Source organism: Salvelinus namaycush, unplaced genomic scaffold (assembly GCF_016432855.1).
Source record: "Salvelinus namaycush isolate Seneca unplaced genomic scaffold, SaNama_1.0 Scaffold6, whole genome shotgun sequence".
Lineage (NCBI taxonomy): Eukaryota > Metazoa > Chordata > Actinopteri > Salmoniformes > Salmonidae > Salvelinus > Salvelinus namaycush.
The window spans coordinates 1109004-1131334 of NW_024061308.1; the positions used below are offsets into that span (position 1 = coordinate 1109004).

Genomic DNA, 22331 nt, shown 5'->3' on the forward strand with positions numbered 1-22331 from the left:
TTTTGAAACCAGGTTTGCTGTTCATTTGAGCAATATGAGATGGAAGGCAGTTCCATGCAATAATGGCTCTATATAATACTATATGCTTTCTTGAATTTGTTCTGGATTTGGGGACTGTGAAAAGACCCCTGGTGGCATGTCTGGTGGGATAGTGTGTGTGGCAGAGCTGTGCGTAAATTGACTATGCAAACAATTTGGAATTTCCAACACATTAATGTTTATAACTCAAGAAGTGATGCAGGTCAGTCTTTCCTCAACTCTTAGCCAAGAGAGACAGGTATACAGAGTATTTATATGAGCCCTCTGATTACAATGAAGAGCAAGCTGTGCCGCTCTGTTCTGGGCCAGCTGCAGCTTAACTAGGTCTTTCTTTGCAGAACTTTACCATATGAAGACTGGACATTAATCAAGATAAGATAAAACTAGACTGCAGGCCATGCAGGCTCTATGGAGTGTAGTGTCAAAAAAGCAGAGCATCTCTTTATTATGGACAGACCTCTCCCCATCTTTACAACAATTGAATTTATGTTTTGACCATGACAGTTTACAAACATTAGTTTTCTAAATGACAGGTTATGGTTAATAATATCAAAGACTGCACTGAAATCTAAGAGTATAGCTCCCACAATCGTCTTTTTATCAATTTCTTTCAACCAATTATCAGTAATTTGTGTCAGTGCAGTGCATGTTGAGTGCCCTTCTCTACAAGCATGCTGAAAGTCTGTTGTCAATTTGTTTACAGAGAAATAGTATTTGTATTTTGTATTTGGTCAAAAAATTTCTTTCCGAACAGTTGGCTAAGAGCTGGAAACAAGCTGACAGATATGCTGATAGAACCAGTAAAGACCGCTTTCCCTCCAGGTCTGAGAACAAACACCTTCCTCTAGACTCAGATTAAAGATATGACATGGGAATTGAAAGGCTGGAATTTAGCTAACATTGGAATTCAGAGGAATTGATTTATATTTGAATTCTAAGACTGACCTGGAATTTGAATGAAATTAAATGGAATTTACAGGGAGAGAGAATTGAATTTGTGGAATTGACCCAACCCTGGTTGGTACTAACAACACCAGGGTCATCGGTTCAATTACAACTGGGGCCACATATTCTAAAGTGTATGAACTCACTATTGTAAGTCGCTTTCGATAAAAATGTCTACTAAATGTCATATTAAACAGCATTATTATCAGTACCTTGTGGTTTGGGCTGCAGTAAGGGCCTGCTGGCCAAGCCTCTTCCATTGACACCCCTCCTGCTCTTCTCACTGGGACTCTTCCCACACAGACCTGTCCGACTGACTCTCGCACTGCGTGGGCCGCTGCCGCGTTCACTGGGCCTGCTGCTTAGAGCTGGAACAGAGAGAGAGAGTGTGAAGGAGAGCAGGAGAGAGTGAAAGAGGAATGGTTATATTCCAAACTCTCAACAACACTAATTTGGCCACAGAGTGTTGCGTATGAGCAGATTAAGTGTTGCTCCAGCTAATCCTCACAGAATATCCCTCACTGCCCCTTGCTTGCAATGATTGTATTCCACTTCACTCCACTCTCCTCCATCATTTGACAATTCATTTGGCCGTTTGGCCCATGGCTGCAGGTACAAAAACACATATTACACAAATGGCCGGAAGCAAAACATTGGAGTCTCCATCTAGTTCATTATCAGCAGCACTGAGCCTAGTCTAACCAGCTGGTGGCCGATGGTCCAGCTTCACTCCAGTGTGTTTAACTGACAGAGAGACAGATAGGATGACAGGGCTGTTGACAGCAAGGACCTGTTGACAGCAAGGCTACCACCCCATAGTCTGCTCTACACACTATGCACAACCATACCTATTAAGGTAAAACCACCATACATGGCACCATGTCGCTGAGGCCAAGCAGGAGGTATTGTTACATTATAGAGACACAAAGAGCTTTATCACTCAGGGTAGTCTCCATTAAGAGCAGTCATGTACACTGAACAAAAATATCAACGCAACATGTAAAGTGTTGGTCCCATGTTTCATGAGCTGAAATAAAAGATCCCAGAAATGATCCATATACACAAAAAGCTTATTTCTTGCACATTTTGTACACTAATTTGTTTACTCCCCTGTTAGTGAGCATTTCTCATTTGCCAAGATAATCCATCCACCTAACAGGTGTGGCATATCAAGAAGCTGATTAAACAGCATGATCATTATACAGGTGCACCTTGTGCTGGGGACAACAAAAGGCCACTCTGAAGTGTGCAGTTTTGTCACACAACACAATGCTACAGATGTCTCAAGTTTTGAGGGAGCGTGCAATTGGCACGCTGACTGCAGGAATGTCCACCAGAGCTGAATGTTCATTTCTCTACCATAAGCTGCCTCCAACGTCGTTTTAGTGAATTTGTCAGTATGTCCATACGGCCTCACAACCACAGACCACGTGTAACTACGCCAGCCCAGGACCTCCACATCTGGCTTCTTCACTTGCGGGATCGTCTGAGACCAGCCATCCTGACAGCTGATGAAACTGGGTGTTTGCACAACTGAAGAATTTCCGCACAAACTGTCAGAAACCGTCTCAGGGAAACTCATCTGCATGCTCGTTGTCCTCACCAGGGTCTTGACCTGCTTGCAGTTCGGCGTCACACAGATATTCCGTGACGAGATCCTGAGTCCCATTGTCGTGCCATTCATTCGCCGTCATCACCTCATGTTTCAGCATGATAGTGCACTGTTCCATGTCAAGGATCTGTACGCAATTCCTGGAAGCTGAAAATGTACCAGTTATTCCATGGCCTGCTTACTCACCAGACATGTTACCCATTGAGCATGTTTGGGATGCTCTGGATCGCCGTGTACGACATAATCAATGTGTAACATTGTCCATTTGCCCTGAGAGGCTGTCCATTCACTAGCGCTGCAGAGCCTGCATTACTGCATGTGATGATACAAGCTAATTTGCTTATTCGCTCCATGATCAGTAAGTCTACAGAGAAGATAGGATGAGTTCAATGAAGTCCCATCCCAGTAGAATGAATAAATGAAATGTGACCTAAATACCTTTAATAAACTCAATCTCTTCAATCTTAAAAATAGATAACTGTTCCTCTTTGCTCTAAAAGTATCATACTTTTTATAGCGTACCTTCAACTCACCATACCGCTATAAAAAAGTATGACTCACTCATCATAACAAGGAAGAATCTCCAGTGGCATTCTACACTCTTAGAAAAAAGGTTTCCATAGGAGAACCCCTTTTGGTTCCAGGTAGAACACTTTTTGGTTCCGGGTAGAACTATTTTGGGTTCCAGGTAGAACCATGTTGATCCAATGCTTCCCACAGTTGGGTCAAGTTGGCTGGATGTCCTTTGGGTGGTGGACCATTCTTGATACACACGGGAAACTGTTTTGCGTGAAAAACCCAGCAGTGTTGCAGTTCTTGACACAAACCGATGCGCCTGGCACCTACCACCATACCCCGTTCAAAGGCACTTAAATATTTTGTCTTGTCCATTCACCCTTTGAATGGCACACATACGCAATCCATGTCTCAATTGTCTCAAGGCTTAAAAATCCTTCTTTAACCTGTCTCCTCCCCTTCATCCACACTGATTGAAGTGGATTTAACAAGTGACATCAATAAGGGATCATAGCTAGCCAACTTCTACCGAAACATTACAACGGAACGATTTGATTAGTGTAGTGTTAGCTAGCTACATAGTTGTCTTTGCTGTCTTTGTATCTAAGATAATTGTGTAGTTTAGAGTAATTATCTAGCCAGTTATCGAGGTTACCTAGCCAGTTATCGAGGCTACCTAGCCAGCAACACTTTCAAACAAAGTCAACAACGCAGCCACTGCTAGCTAGCCTACTTCACCAGCCAGCAGTACTGTATCATTTTAATCATTTTAGTCAATAAGATTTTTGCAACGTAAGCTTAACTTTCTGAACATTCGAGACGTGTAGTCCACTTGTCATTCCAATCTCCTTTGCATTAGCGTAGCCTCTTCTGTAGCCTGTCAACTATGTGTCTGTCTATCCCTGTTCTCTCCTCTCTGCACAGACCATACAAACGCTTCACACCGCGTGGCCGCTGCCACTCTAACCTGGTGGTCCCAGCGCGCACGACCCACGTGGAGTTCCAGGTCTCCGGCAGCCTCTGGAACTGCCGATCTGCGGCCAACAAGGCAGAGTTCATCTCAGCCTATGCTTCCCTCCAGTCCCTCGACTTCTTGGCACTGACGGAAACATGGATTACCACAGATAACACTGCTACTCCTACTGCTCTCTCCTCGTCTGCCCACGTGTTCTCGCACACCCCGAGAGCTTCTGGTCAGCGGGGTGGTGGCACTGGGATCCTCATCTCTCCCAAGTGGACATTCTCTCTTTCTCCCCAGACCCATCTGTCTATCGCCTCCTTTGAATTCCATGCTGTCACAGTTACCAGCCCTTTCAAGCTTAACATCCTTATCATTTATCGCCCTCCAGGTTCCCTTGGAGAGTTCATCAATGAGCTTGACGCCTTGATAAGTTCCTTTCCTGAGGATGGCTCACCTCTCACAGTTCTGGGTGACTTTAACCTCCCCACGTCTACCTTTGACTCATTCCTCTCTGCCTCCTTCTTTCCACTCCTCTCCTCTTTTGACCTCACCCTCTCACCTTCCCCCCCTACTCACAAGGCAGGCAATACGCTTGACCTCATCTTTACTAGATGCTGTTCTTCCACTAATCTCATTGCAACTCCCCTCCAAGTCTCCGACCACTACCTTGTATCCTTTCCCCTCTCGCTCTCATCCAACACTTCCCACTCTGCCCCTACTCGGATGGTATCGCGCCGTCCCAACCTTCGCTCTCTCTCCCCCGCTACTCTCTCCTCTTCCATCCTATCATCTCTTCCCTCTGCTCAAACCTTCTCCAACCTATCTCCTGATTCTGCTTCCTCAACCCTCCTCTCCTCCCTTTCTGCATCCTTTGACTCTCTATGTCCCCTATCCTCCAGGCCAGCTCGGTCCTCCCCTCCTGCTCCGTGGCTCGACGACTCATTGCGAGCTCACAGAACAGGGCTCCGGGCAGCCGAGCGGAAATGGAGGAGAACTCGCCTCCCTGCGGACCTGGCATCCTTTCACTCCCTCCTCTCTACATTTTCTTCTTCTGTCTCTGCTGCTAAAGCCACTTTCTACCACTCTAAATTCCAAGCATCTGCCTCTAACCCTAGGAAGCTCTTTGCCACCTTCTCCTCCCTCCTGAATCCTCCTCCCCCTCCCCCCCCCCCCTCCTCCCTCTCTGCGGATGACTTCGTCAACCATTTTGAAAAGAAGGTCGACGACATCCGATCCTCGTTTGCTAAGTCAAACGACACCGCTGGTTCTGCTCACACTGCCCTACCCTGTGCTTTGACCTCTTTCTCCCCTCTCTCCCCAGATGAAATCTCACGTCTTGTGACGGCCGGCCGCCCAACAACCTGCCCGCTTGACCCTATCCCCTCCTCTCTTCTCCAGACCATTTCCGGAGACCTTCTCCCTTACCTCACCTCGCTCATCAACTCATCCTTGACCGCTGGCTACATCCCTTCCGTCTTCAAGAGAGCGAGAGTTGCACCCGTTCTGAAAAAACCTACACTCGATCCCTCCGATGTCAACAACTACAGACCAGTATCCCTTCTTTCTTTTCTCTCCAAAACTCTTGAACGTGCCGTCCTTGGCCAGCTCTCCTGCTATCTCTCTCAGAATGACCTTCTTGATCCAAATCAGTCAGGTTTCAAGACTAGTCATTCAACTGAGACTGCTCTTCTCTGTGTCACGGAGGCGCTCCGCACTGCTAAAGCTAACTCTCTCTCCTCTGCTCTCATCCTTCTAGACCTATCGGCTGCCTTTGATACTGTGAACCATCAGATCCTCCTCTCCACCCTCTCCGAGTTGGGCATCTCCGGCGCGGCCCACGCTTGGATTGCGTCCTACCTGACAGGTCGCTCCTACCAGGTGGCGTGGCGAGAATCTGTCTCCGCACCACGTGCTCTCACCACTGGTGTCCCCCAGGGCTCTGTTCTAGGCCCTCTCCTATTCTCGCTATACACCAAGTCACTTGGCTCTGTCATATCCTCACATGGTCTCTCCTATCATTGCTATGCAGACGACACACAATTAATCTTCTCCTTTCCCCCTTCTGATAACCAGGTGGCGAATCGCATCTCTGCATGTCTGGCAGACATATCAGTGTGGATGACGGATCACCACCTCAAGCTGAACCTCGGCAAGACGGAGCTGCTCTTCCTCCCGGGGAAGGACTGCCCGTTCCATGATCTCGCCATCACGGTTGACAACTCCATTGTGTCCTCCTCCCAGAGCGCTAAGAACCTTGGCGTGATCCTGGACAACACCCTGTCGTTCTCAACTAACATCAAGGCGGTGGCCCGTTCCTGTAGGTTCATGCTCTACAACATTCGCAGAGTACGACCCTGCCTCACACAGGAAGCGGCGCAGGTCCTAATCCAGGCACTTGTCATCTCCCGTCTGGATTACTGCAACTCGCTGTTGGCTGTGCTCCCTGCCTGTGCCATTAAACCCCTACAACTCATCCAGAACGCCGCAGCCCGTCTGGTGTTCAACCTTCCCAAGTTCTCTCACGTCACCCCGCTCCTCCGCTCTCTCCACTGGCTTCCAGTTGAAGCTCGCATCCGCTACAAGACCATGGTGCTTGCCTACGGAGCTGTGAGGGGAACGGCACCTCCGTACCTTCAGGCTCTGATCAGGCCCTACACCCAAACAAGGGCACTGCGTTCATCCACCTCTGGCCTGCTCGCCTCCCTACCTCTGAGGAAGTACAGTTCCTGCTCAGCCCAGTCAAAACTGTTCGCTGCTCTGGCACCCCAATGGTGGAACAAACTCCCTCACGACGCCAGGTCAGCGGAGTCAATCACCACCTTCCAGAGACACCTGAAACCCCACCTCTTTAAGGAATACCTAGGATAGGATAAAGTAATCCTTCTAACCCCCCCCCCCCCCCTTAAAAGATTTAGATGCACTATTGTAAAGTGGTTGTTCCACTGGATATCATAAGGTGAATGCACCAATTTGTAAGTCGCTCTGGATAAGAGCGTCTGCTAAATGACTTAAATGTAAATGTAAATAGCTTCACCTGGATTCACCTGGTCAGTCTATGTCATGGAAAGAGCAGGTGTTCATAATGTTTCGTACACTCTAACTATTTTTACAGCTCCGCTTCAATTACAGACAACACAGGCTTTTACAAGAAATGGTCTAGTAGTGACTGACTAGGAAAGTCTCACGATCTGCTGGGGCGACTTTCTAAACATGGCCTAAGTTTTGTGGATAATTTTAGAGCTGGCCTCAAGAACTCGGCTGATTAAATGCTTGACATCATCTGCAATCACTTTGAAGGGGAAATTTAGAACATGTTTTGGTCCATATAACCAAAATCAAGTTTCGCATCAAGTTGCCAAGCGGAACATGTATGTTAGTGATTGTAGAGAGTCAGTGACACCCTCTATAGTAAATCTCCAAAGATTGTTATTAACATGTCAACCACCCTGTCATTCTGCTGTAAATCACCTACATGTTTTCACTCACAGTGAAATGCAGACCCTCTCCACGACAGAGCAGCCAGTGTGTGGCTCTAGGTGTACAGTATGTCACTGATGTAAACACCTGTGGAGTGTATGGACCTCTGACCCTACCTGTTTCTGTTGTCTCTGAGTTGAAGTAGGATGAAGTTTCTCTCTAGGATCAGATTGCCTAACCCCCAAATCTAACTTTAAAGGGGCAATCTGTGACAGGTACATCCATTTTTTAAATATTTTAAATCAATGATATATACCCACTGATTCTTGAATAATATAATTCATAAATGCCTCATGAGCTTAGTTCAACTGTCGTACCTCATCAGAAACCAAAATATGTTTGTTTTACTCCATTGTTTGTAAACAATGTAATTGTAAATAAACACTGTATGGCCTTCAAACTTGGTTAATAAAACTAGAATTGTGTTATCATGGATGGACAGTTCTTGCATCCATAACTCTGTCTATGAATTTGAGAGTGGTTACATTTTTCCAGACCCATCCCTCAGCTGTTTACCCAAACAGTGGCAAGGTGACAACTTTGTTATTGTTTGAACTGCAGATCTCCTCTTTAAAGCTGGAATCCTTAACTGTGAAACAGCCACGTCCGTTTGTGATATTACAACAAAGAAGTTACTGCAAACAAACCCATTTTTTTCCCTTTGGACAACAGAAGAATACAATATGTACTGCAATTTATTGACCATGTTGAGACGCTCCTCAGCTCTGCAACAAAACAATACCACCAGTGGATTTGTTTCCCCTACTGCAGATTCCATCTGTAAACATTACGGAGGTGGAAATACACACACACACTGGCCTCCTCATGTTAAAAGCGGCCCGCCACAGACCCTCATGCAAATTAGCAGCCAGCGTCCTGTTAAATCAAAGCATGTGGACATTAAGTTGTTAGGGAGCACAAAGAGCCCCTTTCTGGGTTATTTCAGAGACATATTTCATTATCTTCCTCTTTGAGCTCCACTGGGGAGAAGGGGGGTTAGTTCTGTTGCTGTGGCAGATGTAAACATGGCTTCTGTGTGACAGCCTCGTGGGAGACGGGCCCATTAAAACAGCCTCAGGTCTGAATGGTCATGTTCTATCTGAGAAGGTACCAAACACCAGACCAAGCCAACATTTTTGCCATTTCTATATCACACTATTACCACAGTAAATTGAATCAACTCCTTTCCTCTTCTCTTTAATATTAATGTCAGTCTTCTGATGCAGAATGAAAACTGTATTAGCCTACATCAGTTATCCTAATTGCATGTTTGCAAGATGGGCTTCTGAGCCTGGGGTACAGGGCATAACAGGATTCTGTGGAAACTGGAAAGTGAGCAAATATTGAGAATCCACAGCTAAATCAAATAGTCAATAGTGAATGCAGAGCTCAGGTGAACACAATCCCACCTGAGGCTCTGTCCTTGATTTACACTGTGGGAGACCTGCTACCATGGCAACTGGCCCGAACCTTCCCAAGACTACATTATATTTTACTATTGGGCAGGCAGGGAGAACTAGCCTGAGGCCATTCACTTGTTTCAAAATAATTTTAGACCGACTGTGGTGGAAATCATGGCATTCGTTTCTCAGCCAGTCAAGACAGTCAAGAGTAAATCCTCAAGAATTATCCAATGAATATGATCAGACATTTATCTAGCATTTATCAAAATAATAGCATATAAATTGTTTCATATGACACAATAAAAACATTCTCCCCAGTATTGAACTCTATCACTTCATTGCAAGGCAGAGAACTGAAAATAGACCAAATACTCTGTCCTCTTGATCTTTCATGACATGTCAACCGAGAAGAGGAGGATAATAGTGAGGAAGATCCGTTTAGGAAAAAAATCAGATAACCTCAGATCAGTTTGTGTGTTAAATCCCCCAGTGTACTGCTGGTGCTACTACAGATATCGCTTCCTTATAGAACACCCCGTGTTAGAACACCACTCCCTGTCCTCCCTGTCAGAATGTCCGACTTGTAATTCCGAGTTGGATGAACGTTCAAAACATGTTTTCCCCGTCTGAGCCCAGTTGTCTTGAAAGCACTGAAGTCTGAGATTTCAGAGTTACGCGTTGTCTTGAACGCACCAAGACACACAAGAATGCATGTTTACCAATACCACCAGGCTCAGAGAGAAGGATAAAGGAATGTATCAATTTAACAAAACCACCTCTCTCCGTAATCAGAGAGAAGAGCAGAGCATCCATATCCATTACCTCACAGAGAGAGAGGGAAAATAACAGCAGAGACCAACCACGATGCCTCTTGGAATATACAGTATCTTGTTTATAAGTGGATGCTTGAAAAGGCTGTATCTAATTTGTGGTATAACAGTATCTACTTCTAAGTGACATGATACTTTTATCTTTCCAGTCATTTCTTTCCGTAGAACATAGAACATAGTTCAATAGATCTGCATACATACCATAGTTAAGTAGATATACTGTATGTAAAGGTAACGAATGCCACAGTCTTTACTGTTTGTTGCTCTCGGGCAATTCTACGGTGACAGATATTTTACAAAAACACATTTACTTGAAGAACAGTGCAAATGCAAAGTTTGTGCTGTCATTCTGTTACAAAACTTTGCATCTGTTACTGTGTAAATGGTACAATTTTCAGTGGAAATTGTTCAATGTAGTCATTGTGCATAGAGTTGTATGGTTTGTTTAACTTTGCAATCATTGGTTTTTGTTTGACATGTATTTTCAAGTGAAAACTCTTGAGTCTCAGTGTCACTCTGTTACTGTGAAATTGCCCTGTAGAACATGTTCCTCAACTATTCATTAAAGGCATTCAGCCTGGGGTGAGTCTGTGTGACAAGTACCGCCTTCACACCCCCTTAAGGGTTATGACATCACACAGAGTACCTGACCTGTTACATAAACCATTGATCATCTATCTATCTATCTCACTCACTCACTAATCCTGAGACAACATGTGTCACGATTCTCAAGCGAGAACTGTGAGTAAAAACAATAGGCACACCTGTATGTCTCCACCCAGTCAGCCACCTAGCACCCTGAGACTAAGAGAGGGAGTGTCTGAGAACAACTCCGAGACTGAGCTTGGACTATATCTTCAAACTATATCTTCAAACTATATCTTCAAACTAGGATCTACAGCTTTTACTTCTAACCAAAATATCCCAGAGAACTGTGCCCAGGGGTTCACATTACTCTCCTCACACAGAATATCCCACAATGTATAACAAACTCTGCCTGGGATTCAAAATGGCTGGTATGGGGATTTCTCATGGTGATTTCCAGTTAGAAGCACGGATGTATGATGTAATATACAAGAAAAATCAAAGGGATTTAGATGTGAAAGTGAATACATCCACAACATATGAGTAAATATATCCACAATTCAAAACTGGTCCTTGGACCTGCAATTACGAAATACTGTGACCATAACATTACTTGATATCATTATCTGATACTTTCAGTGCAAATGCCAACAGCTGTGGGAATTGTCCAACTCCAGGAAACCTCAAAACAACATGACAATATGTTGCTAACTCTTCAACAGAATCAACACTATCTGAACCCCCTGTGAAAAGATGATTATATGGGCGAAAAATGTTGAATCAACGTGGTTTCCACATCATTAACAAAATAAAATAATACAAAACATGATGACGTTTAATCAATGTGAAAACGGATTCGATTTGCAAAAAGTCATCAACGTAAGAGGATTTTGTATTTTTTTCGCCCAACTTTGATTTTTATTGTTGTTGTTGATTTCATGTTGAATTCACGTTAGTTGACAACTCAACCAAATGTAAATAGAGAATAGACGTTTAACTGACGTCTGTGCCCAGTGGGTTGTGTCTCAGTGACAAAGGCAAACGTGAGAGCTACACAAAATGAATGACCGTGCTGTGCAGTCTGAGGGAACATAGGAGTAGGTGAGAGCATCTCTTAGAACGTTGTTGGAGTGGTCTAGTCTCTGCTAGGTTCCTAGGGCTGGACGATACTTCATAATATCATATCCTACATGTTTCAATTTTAGACTTTATTTTAGAATATAGTTTTAAATATGTTTTATGATTCGTGCATGACCCTAGAATGGCAACAAATCAATTCTAAGTGTTTTTTATGGTCTTTCATCATTCTGATGGTTTTATGCTCAACCTAAACTAGGACAAATCTGAAAGGGAAGCAGTCCAATTTATAGAATGTTTTATTTAATTTAGCTCTGTATCAAAATATTGTTATGGACGGTATTGTAAATATCCATACCGTAAATATCCATACCGTAAATATCCATACCGGGATAGCGGTATTCATGATATATTGCTCTAGTCTCTACATCTGCATCTAAAAACAGACCTAACCACACTGTATATCAACCACAATACCACATTCATCTAAGAAAATAGGGATAATGTGAGAGAGGAGGGGAAGAGCTGAAGCACTGACATAACAAGAGAATAAACTCACCCAAAGTCTCTTCTACAGAGTAGTAGGAAATCCTTACAGGACTGACAAGGCAGCTCAAGCAGAAGTAATAGGGAAAGTAACACACAGTCTTCCCAGGTAGGCAGACAGGCACTGCACCTAAGAGCTAAGTGACTCAGCTCAGTGGAGAGACTCACCAATGGGAAGACTCCTCCCTGACTCCCTCCATCCCCCTTCTCCCTCTCAGAACAACCAGAGGGACAACACACAGAGACAGTACATAGCACACCAACACACAAGTGCAAACACACACACGCACAAAGGCACACGTCACACACTTCACCTTAGCACTATCCTTGCGGTGATCCGAGGGAACCAAGGGTGAATTGGCTCTGAAAGGATGTGTAATTCAATTACATGTAATAGAATGTGCTGAATTAGAATGAGATGAGAGAGAGTTGATGAACATTCAGCAGCCCAAAGCCCTTTATAATAAGAACTAATCAACTTCAGAAACACCTTTACTGACATACCACACTCAGCCTTAATAACTAGACTACATGGAGGGACGTGTAATTTAGATTTATAGAACCAGGGTCCAATCCAATTCGATCAGGATTTAAGTGGTCATATCTTGATTCTTATCAAATATAGCAGGGATGGGCAACTTTGATGGGGGTGGGGGCCACACTGAAAATGTACTCATTTTGAGGGAGCGCAGTGGCTAGCGGGTCTGTGTACCCACACATTTAAAAAAAAAAAAAAAATGTTTTTACCTTTATTTAACTAGGCAAGTCAGTTAAGAACACATTCTTATTTTCAATGACGGCCTAGGAACAGTGGGTTAACTGCCTTGTTCAGGGGCAGAATGACAGATTTGTACCTTGTCGGCTCGGGGATTTGATCTTGCAACCTTTCGGTTACTAGTCCAACAGCTCTAACCACTAGGCTACGCTGCCCCCAAATGCGAAATTGCACCTTGAGTATTCTACTATTCTAACTCTCAACAGATAGTTGAGACCAGTGGAGGCTGCTGAGGGGAGGACGGCTTATAATAATGGCCGGAACGGAGCAAATGGGATGGCATCAAACACACGGAAACCATTACCACGAGCCTGTTCTCCCTAATTAAGGTATTATCAACCTCCGGTGGTTGAGACCCCGACTGACTATATATTATATATTTTCTTGGGGGGGGGGGGGGGGGGAGAAATTGATCCGTGGGCCTACTAAAGGTGGGGCGTTGCCCACTCCTGAAATATAGCAAGGATTACAGGAGTGAGCCACAAATAAAGAAAGTATACCTTCTTGAGTCATACACTAAAACAACCTCCCATAAAACTATGCACACACACCTTCCACATAAACCTCATTAAAGTGTTTACAAAATTCCTCACCCTCCTTTTGCTGATCTCATTTGTTTTAATCTTGTTATGAAAGTAAAAATCCCCTTTTCAGTCTCTTTCTGAGGCGGTCTATACACACAGCACAAGGACAGAGACGGTGAGAGACGAGACTGCTACTCTCCTGAACACTCCTTATGTCACAGCTGGGTCCCACTCTTTAACCTCCCCATACAAACATTTACACACATAGCCCTTAGCTACTACAGCAGTTCTCCCCAGCAGTATGAAATCCAAAGTAAACGTTACAATGTCATCCAAGGATACTCACCAAGCACAACCAAGCCAATGGAAAGTATCAACAGAAGTAAAGAGATATTGGCTGAGAGCGGTCTAAACTATCCTTCATACCTTCACAGAGAACAGTGAGTGGAGCTTCTGCATGGCAGTCTGTCAGTCTGTCTGTGTCCCTGTCTGATAGTGCTGTTTAAAGAGTTTCTTAAAGCAGTGTAACACAGCGGTGGTACAGTATGTCAGGTTTCACCTGCTGAAAGTCAGAACCTATAGCACAGGAAACCAGCCTTCTATTCTAACACATATGTACATGGAGGGTCTAACCCATCTACTGTTCTGTGTGTATGAATATACATTTTAAATGACCGTGCGTGCGTGCACACACACGCACACACGCACACACACACACACACACACACACACACACACACACACACACACACACACACACACACACACACACACACACACACACACACACACACACACACACACACACACACACACAGGAGGGTATGGGAGGCATTTCCTTCTGTAACTTAACCAGTCTGTCAGTAGGGATTCAACTCTGCAGGTGTCTCTTCGCATGCTTTCTTAATGCAAGACTTGACAGTTTTTCTCAAAAAGCATTTTTGGGAACAATGTTGATTTTCAAAACAGAGTTCACAAGAAACAGAACTCTGTGTCCTTTTGCAAAACAGCAAATGTGTTTTCAAAATGTAGTTGCCTTCTCAAAATATAAATAGATTCATCAAAAATATATTGTACAGTCAAAATTGCAAACACATTCATCAAAAGAACACTACTGCTTGCAAAAAGACGAACGCAAACATACTTATCTCTTGAGTCCAAGCAGACAAAACAGAAAGTTAGTCTGTCTTTTAAAAATCCCAAGTAGATCAACACATTTCTTTGCATTCACTAACTCATGATGATCGAAATTGGGAATACAACTACCCAAAGGAAAAATATTCTAATTTTATGCATAGTTCACCTAACAATTCATACACATCAAATATTGTTTCTGATAAAAAAATATGAAAACAAATAAGCACATTGTGTGCAGGATTCATTCGTTGCTATCATCACAATCCAATTCCATGCATTCAATATAAAGGCTGGTTTGCTCATTGTTTTGAACACTCCCCATTGGTGAACAGAAACCCTAATGGAGGAACACAACTGATATGAATGTATAGGTTTCAATCTACACCAAAGCAAAGCTCTTTAATGGTCAGTCACAATGTGGAAGATGATGACTTAGGAGTAACACAGAGTTATTTAGAAGGAATCCAACGTCATTCTGTGCATCTCCAGATGTCTGCAATACTGTAAAAAATCTGAACAATTAGACAGTCCCCATTGCCTAGATCTTTCTCTATACAGTACATGTGCACGTGGTATAACACTGATGGGGCATTTACTCATTGCCGGAAACAGTGAACACAATTGTTTGTACACGACTGAGAAAAACTGTAATTCTATGGTGCCTGCTACATTATTACCAAGGAGACATTCCAAGTTAATAATGTTTTTGACCTCAAGACATTCAACAAAAACATTGCATAAAAACCTGAAACATTGTGTAATGTTTATCAAATCTCAGCCCAGAAATGTGGTGCAGTGAAGTCAAAGCCAGTAAGTCCTTGGCAGGCTTGCTGACAGCCTTTTCAAGGTGTCAGTATCTGCATGAGTCACCAGTGTGTGGCTGACTGGAGAGATGACTTTTGAACTCAACCAGTGACGGGCCATATTCTCTTAAGAGAGTAAACATTATGTATAATAAGGATTACATGGAGGAAATCAGACCTCTCTGAAATGTAAATGGATGGCCCTCACTTCAGCAAAATACATTTTACCTAAACCCTCCCTGAACGCCTGAAAAAGAAAACAAGTGACTCTTTCCTATACCCAAATGAATCATTAAAACATGAAGCGGACAGCAGAGAACATCCTCACTGTTTACCCTCATTTTTTGGACAGACCAGAGCCTTAGATATGCCGTTTTAGAAATCGTTCTTCCTCCTGTAAGCATTACATGGCACAGGGCTGCGGGCCAGAAGGTTGTGGGTTCACAGACCACCGTAGACAAGAATAGTGGTGGAAAGATCTCCTGTTTAGTAAAATCATTGCATGAATCTATCATCGTATTTGCATGTCCGAGAACAAATATCCTTTTATGAAAATGTCATGCAATTCTACGTTCTACAATTCTATTTGACATATTTGCACAATATTTTTTAATACCACACAAATTACCGAAATTACAGGCTGAGAATGGACAGAGAGATAGGCCTATGAGTTCATCTCATCATATTTCTCCAATGCCAAATCAGTGTGTCTTGTTTGCAATGTAACTGTCCCTGTTTGCAAATAATTAAATCTGAGATGTCAGTAGGAATCTGAGCCTGGTACTTTAAACAGTTGGCCTACTGCTATACCCCAGACGGTAGGCCTACAGTTATACCCCAGACGGTAGGCCTACAGTTATACCCCAGACGGTAGGCATACCGTTATACCCCAGACAGTAGGCATACCGTTATACCCCAGACAGTAGGTCTACCGTTATACCCCAGACAGTAGGCCTACAGTTATACCCCAGACAGTAGGTCTACAGTTATACCCCAGATAGTAGGCCTACAGTTATACCCCAGACAGTAGGCCTACCGTTATACAACAGACAGTAGGCCAACAGTTATACCCCAGACAGTAGGCCTACCGTTATACCCCAGACAGTAGGTCTACCGTTATACAACAGACAGTAGGCCAACAGTTATACCCCAGACAGTAGGCATACCGTTATACAACAGACAGTAGGCCAACAGTTATACCCCAGACAGTAGGCCTACCGTTATACAACAGACAGTAGGCATACCGTTATACCCCAGACAGTAGGTCTACCGTTATACAACAGACAGTAAGCCAACAGTTATACCCCAGACAGTAGGCATACCGTTATACCCCAGACAGTAGGCCTACCGTTATACCCCAGACAGTAGGCCTACAGTTATACCCCAGACAGTAGGTCTACAGTTATACCCTAGACAGTAGGTCTACCGTTATACAACAGACAGTAGGCCAACAGTTATACCCCAGACAGTAGGCCTACCGTTATACCCCAGACAGTAGGCCTACCGACGCAGAAGCTTTAACTGCTGGCTACTCTTCTTCCGTGGCTTAACCCATTGAGAGAAAGTCACAAGTGTTTCCCTAAAATCTGTCTAGGTTTAAACATCTTCTATTGTACGGGGGGCTCCCGAGTGGCGCAGCGGTCAAAGCACTGCATCTCAGTGCTAGAGGCGTCAATTCCAGGCTGTATCACAACCGGTCGTGATTGGGAGTCCCATAGGGCGGCGCACAATTGGCCCAGCATTATCCGAGTTAAGGTTTGGCCAGGGTAGGCCGTCATTGTAAATAAGAATGTGTTCTTAACGAACTTGCCTGGTTAAATAAACATTAACATTAATAAAATTACAGAAAGTGAATAGCTTTATCAATTTATAGTGACAGAATTAAATGACTTACCAAGCAAAGTAAATGTTTGGTCTCCTCGGCTATAGAAGGTTGTAGCTCAGCTTCTGAATGTCAAATAAACTAATTCAGCTTATGAATGACCTCTAGGTACCTATTCTGTACATTTTGATCCATCCCTAAAGCAACTTCACCAACAGTTGTCTGACTTGTTGTACTTCTTACTGAGATTGCAATGCATGCATAAATGTTAGGGCTGTCAAACAATTAAAAAACAATTATGAGTTAATTGCACGATTTGCTGTCATTAATCGCAATTAATTGCAAATTCTGAATTTGCTCAAATTGAGAAGTAATTTAAGATGTTTTTTTTACAAAAAGAATAACAAAAAGAATAACTGCTTGATTTTGTCCAAAGTAACAGTTAACTTCTTATGGCTGCAAGGGGCAGTATTGAGTAGCCAGTTAAATCGTGCCCATTTCAAACGGCCTCGTACTCAATTCTTGCTCGTACAATATGCATATTATTATTACTATTGGATAGAAAACACTCTCTAGTTTCTAAAACCGTTTGAATTATTTCTCTGAGTGAAACAGAACTCATTCTGCAGCACATTTCCTGACCAGGAAGTGGAATGTCAGAAATCGATGCTCTGTTCAACTTCCTGCCTATACATGGGCATGATACGTAAGAGTCTACGTACACTTCATACACCTTCCCCTGGTTGTCAAGAGGCGGTGAGAGAAGAAATTTCGTGTTTATCTTGGTCTGAGGTGGAATAACAGCTCTTTGTATGACGTGACCGTCCATTTCCTGTTTCTGGAGCGCGCGAAAGGGGACATGGATTTGCCTTCTGTTTAGCTGTCGTTATGGACGACTAACATCTCCGGTTTAGATTTTATTTGATACATGTGACCATATCATCGTAAAGTATGTTTTTTCAATATAGTTTAATCAGATTATTGAAATTTTTTCGGGAGTTTTGCCGTGTTCCGTTCTCTGACTTTGTTGACGTTGGAGAGATCCGTGCCACTTGGCAAGTGCCCATGCTAAATCAAGAGGGAAATTTGCCGTTCCAGATCCAAACAACGACTGTTCTGGACAAAGGACACCTTGTCCAACATTCTGACGGAAGATCACCAAAAGTAAGAAACATTTTATGATGCTATTTCTAATATCTGTCGTGCATGTGAACTGGACGTCGGCGCCCAAGTGTTTCTGGCTATTGTGGCTACGCTAATATAACGCTATATTGTGTTTTCGCTGTAAAACACTTGATAAATCGGAAATATTGTCTGGAATCACAAGATGCCTGTCTTTCAATTGCTGTACACTATGTATTTTTCAGAAATGTTTTATGATGAGTATTTAGTTATTTGGCGTTGGTGTCTGTAATTTTTCTGTCTGCTTTCGGTGCAATTTCTGACTGTAGCTGCAATGTAAACTATGATTTATACCTGAAATATGCACATTTTTCTAACAAAACATATGCTATACAATAAATATGTTATCAGACTGTCATCTGATGAAGTTGTTTCTTGGTTAGTGGCTATTTATATCTTTATTTGGTCGAATTTGTGATAGCTACTGATGGAGTAAAAAACTGATGGAGTAAGAAAAGTGGTGTCTTTTGCTAACGTGGTTAGCTAATAGATTTACATATTGTGTCTTCCCTGTAAAACATTTAAAAAATCGGACATGTTGGCTTGATTCACAAGATGTGTACCTTTCATATGCTGTATTGGACTTGTTAATGTGTGAAAGTTAAATATTTAAAAAATATATATTTTGAATTTCGCGCCCTGCACTTGAGCTGGATGTTGTCATAAGTGTACCGGTGTCGGGCTGCACCCCAAACAGGTTAACAAAATCAGGTAAATTGATAAAGCACACTTTCTTTAACCTAAATGTCAACTTGTTTGGACATCGCATCGTTGTTTTTATCTGTATAGATTATGTATCTTGATGTTTTCAATGTAGTTTGAACACTTTCAGACAATAAAATATAAATAAAAAAGACAGCATTAAAATTACAAAAAGTTAACTTGACAGTCCTAATAAATGTAGCTACTTGTCTCAGCTTCTCTAGAGAAATGGAGACGTAGTAGATCTGCTGTAGTAAAAAGGAGAGTTAAACCCAGTATTCCAGTAATGCAGTTACAGACTGAATTCCCTGAGACACTGAGGCCAGAGGATCCACAACAACACAGAGAGACAGACAGGAGGATTTACAGTAAAGCCTGGGATTAAACGGTTGTGTTGAACCACCCAGACTTTCTTTAGATTAACCCTCCCCTCATCCACAGCACCATTTTAGATTATAGGCTACCCCCTCTGAGGCTGGGCACTTGGGAAAACTGGGAGAGAGGGAGGGAGAGAGAAAGGGAGAGAGGGGGGGAATAAGCACCGAGCAAAAGGAGAAATACAGTTGAAAGAGGAAAAGGACAGATGAACGGAGAGAGAAAGGGAGGAAGCAGACTGGTGGATGAGAAGAGGGAGGAGGGTAGACGGATAAAGAGAGAGAAAGTGAGGAAGCAGACTGGTGGATGAGAAGAGGGAGGAGGGTAGACGGATAAAGAGAGAGAAAGTGAGGAAGCAGACTGGTGGATGAGAAGAGGGAGGAGGGTAGATGGATAAAGAGAGAGAAAGGGAGGAAGCAGACTGGTGGATGAGAAGAGGGAGGAGGGTAGACGGATAAAGAGAGAGAAAGGGAGGAAGCAGACTGGTGGATGAGAAGAGGGAGGAGGGTAGACAGATAAAGAGAGAGAAAGGGAGGAAGCAGACTGGTGGATGAGAAGAGGGAGGAGGGTAGACGGATAAAGAGAGAGAAAGTGAGGAAGCAGACTGGTGGATGAGAAGAGGGAGGAGGGTAGACGGATAAAGAGAGAGAAAGGGAGGAAGCAGACTGGTGGATGAGAAGAGGGAGGAGGGTAGACGGATAAAGAGAGAGAAAGTGAGGAAGCAGACTGGTGGATGAGAAGAGGGAGGAGGGTAGACGGATAAAGAGAGAGAAAGGGAGGAAGCAGACTGGTGGATGAGAAGAGGGAGGAGGGTAGACGGATAAAGAGAGAGAAAGGGAGGAAGCAGACTGGTGGATGAGAAGAGGGAGGAGGGTAGACGGATAAAGAGAGAGAAAGTGAGGAAGCAGACTGGTGGATGAGAAGAGGGAGGAGGGTAGACGGATAAAGAGAGAGAAAGTGAGGAAGCAGACTGGTGGATGAGAAGAGGGAGGAGGGTAGACGGATAAAGAGAGAGAAAGTGAGGAAGCAGACTGGTGGATGAGAAGAGGGAGGAGGGTAGACGGATAAAGATTGAGAAAGTGTGGCACAGAAAGGAGAGACTCATTCATCATTACTGCTCTAAGCGACACACACAGATATGAAAATAGAACAGCAGAGAGAGACAGACCCTGCCTGTGAACCTGTGTGCTGCTGAGGGGAGCGTTTCTCCAGCCCAGAATGCACTGCCCTCTGCATCTCATCTGGATGGGACCATGTTCATCTTTTCATTGTACTTTCACTTTCTCTCTGCCCTAAATTGACACGAACCTAAATATAAAAAATATACCTGAGCTGTGAACATGCTGTAGGACACTTTCTGATAACTGAGACCACAAAAGACTGCGAGCGGCCAACATAGTGTAGCAACGTTAGAATGTGTGTGGTGACACCTCTAACGCCACACTCCCATGCTCATATTGACCTAACACCAGAACTTGGTTAAACTAAGAAACACTGACAGTGTTATCACCTAGGGCTGGACGGAGGAAGGAGAGCTTTTAGTAAACCAAACCACAGTACAGTAAGTACACCATGGTCACATCTACACAGTACAGTAAGTACACCATGGTCACATCTACACAGTACAGTAAGTACACCATGGTCACATCTACACAGTACAGTAAGTACACCATGGTCACATCTACACAGTACAGTAAGTACACCATGGTCACATCTACACAGTACAGTAAGTACACCATGGTCACATCTACACAGCACTATAGGGCCTGTCACTTCACAAAGGTTAAATACTTATATTTTAGTACAGTAGACAACAGTAGTTAATGAACAGATTAGGATAGAAGGAGAGTGGAGATCAAATAAAATACAATTTTATTTGTCACATGTGCTGAATACAAGAAACGCTTACTTACAAGCCCTTAACCAACAATGCAGTTCAAGAAATAGAGTTAAGAAAATATTTACTAAATAAACTAAAGTAAAAAAGGCTATATACAGGGGGTACCGGTACCAAGTCAATGTGCAGGGGTACAGGTTAGTCAAGGTCATTTGTAAAGTGACTATACATAGATAAACAGCGAGTAGCAGCAGTGTAAAAACAAAGGGGGGACATTTGATTAGTTGTTCAGCAGTCTTATGGCTTGGGGGTAGAAGCTGTTAAGGAACCTTTTGGTCCTAGACTTGGCGCTACGGTATGTGATAAGAGAGATTAAAAAAGGAGATAGTGATTCAAAGAAGAGACAGTGATAACTATTTGCACATAGTTACAACACTGTATATAGCCATAATATGACATTTGTGAGTGTAATGTTTACTGTTCATTTTTTATAGTTTATTTAACTTTTGTTAATTATCTATTTCACTTGCTTTGGCAATGTTAACATATGTTTCCCATGCCTATGAAGCCCATTGAATTGAATTGACTATTAAGAGTGAGAAAGTGGATGAGAGAAGAATGAGATACTATAGGTAGATGGAGGAAGTAAGAGATGAGAGATGGATAGATTGTGGTCAAGTCTACCTTTAGTGTGTTCGATCTTTACTGTGACACAGGCCTCCTCATCAGTGTTCTTGGACTGGAAACAGCTGGCCTTGCCTTTCTTCTCTGCAATGACAGGACCACATTTACCAATCGTTCCTATATAGTTTACTATAACGTAAGGACACATAAAGCGAGACAGAGAGAGAGGGGGGGGGGGGAAGAGACAGAAGCAGTGCGAGAGCGAGAGAGCGAGAGAGAGAGAGAGAGAGAGAGAGAAAGAGAAAGCTTGTGTGAAGTCTGGAATCTCTTGTGTAGTTTTGAGGGATTCTGGGCAGCAGCTACAATGAGACAGTGCTCTGACCAAGCATTAGGCCAGAGATATGCATACAGTATTTGTGCCAATTCTGATCCACTGGTTCACATGAGGCAAGAGAGTTAATGTGATATTTTCCTCTGAGATTGAATTGTAATGAGTTATACTGTGATATGTAGGGCATCCTCACTAGGGCCAGCTAATACACTCACCAGAGCCATTTCA

The 22331-nt window shown here is 43.3% G+C and overlaps 1 protein-coding gene across 1 annotated transcript in view; it reads right to left on the reverse strand.

Moving 5' to 3' along the window:
- LOC120041996 (FYVE, RhoGEF and PH domain-containing protein 4-like) overlaps window positions 1-22331 on the reverse strand; it is a 55121-nt gene that overhangs the window by 18593 nt on the left and 14197 nt on the right. The window contains exons 2-3 of the mRNA XM_038986867.1: window positions 21833-21916; window positions 1197-1352 (exon numbers count right to left, since the gene is read on the reverse strand). The gene's annotated coding sequence lies outside the window, so the exon portion shown is untranslated. The remainder of the gene's footprint in view (window positions 1-1196; window positions 1353-21832; window positions 21917-22331) is intronic.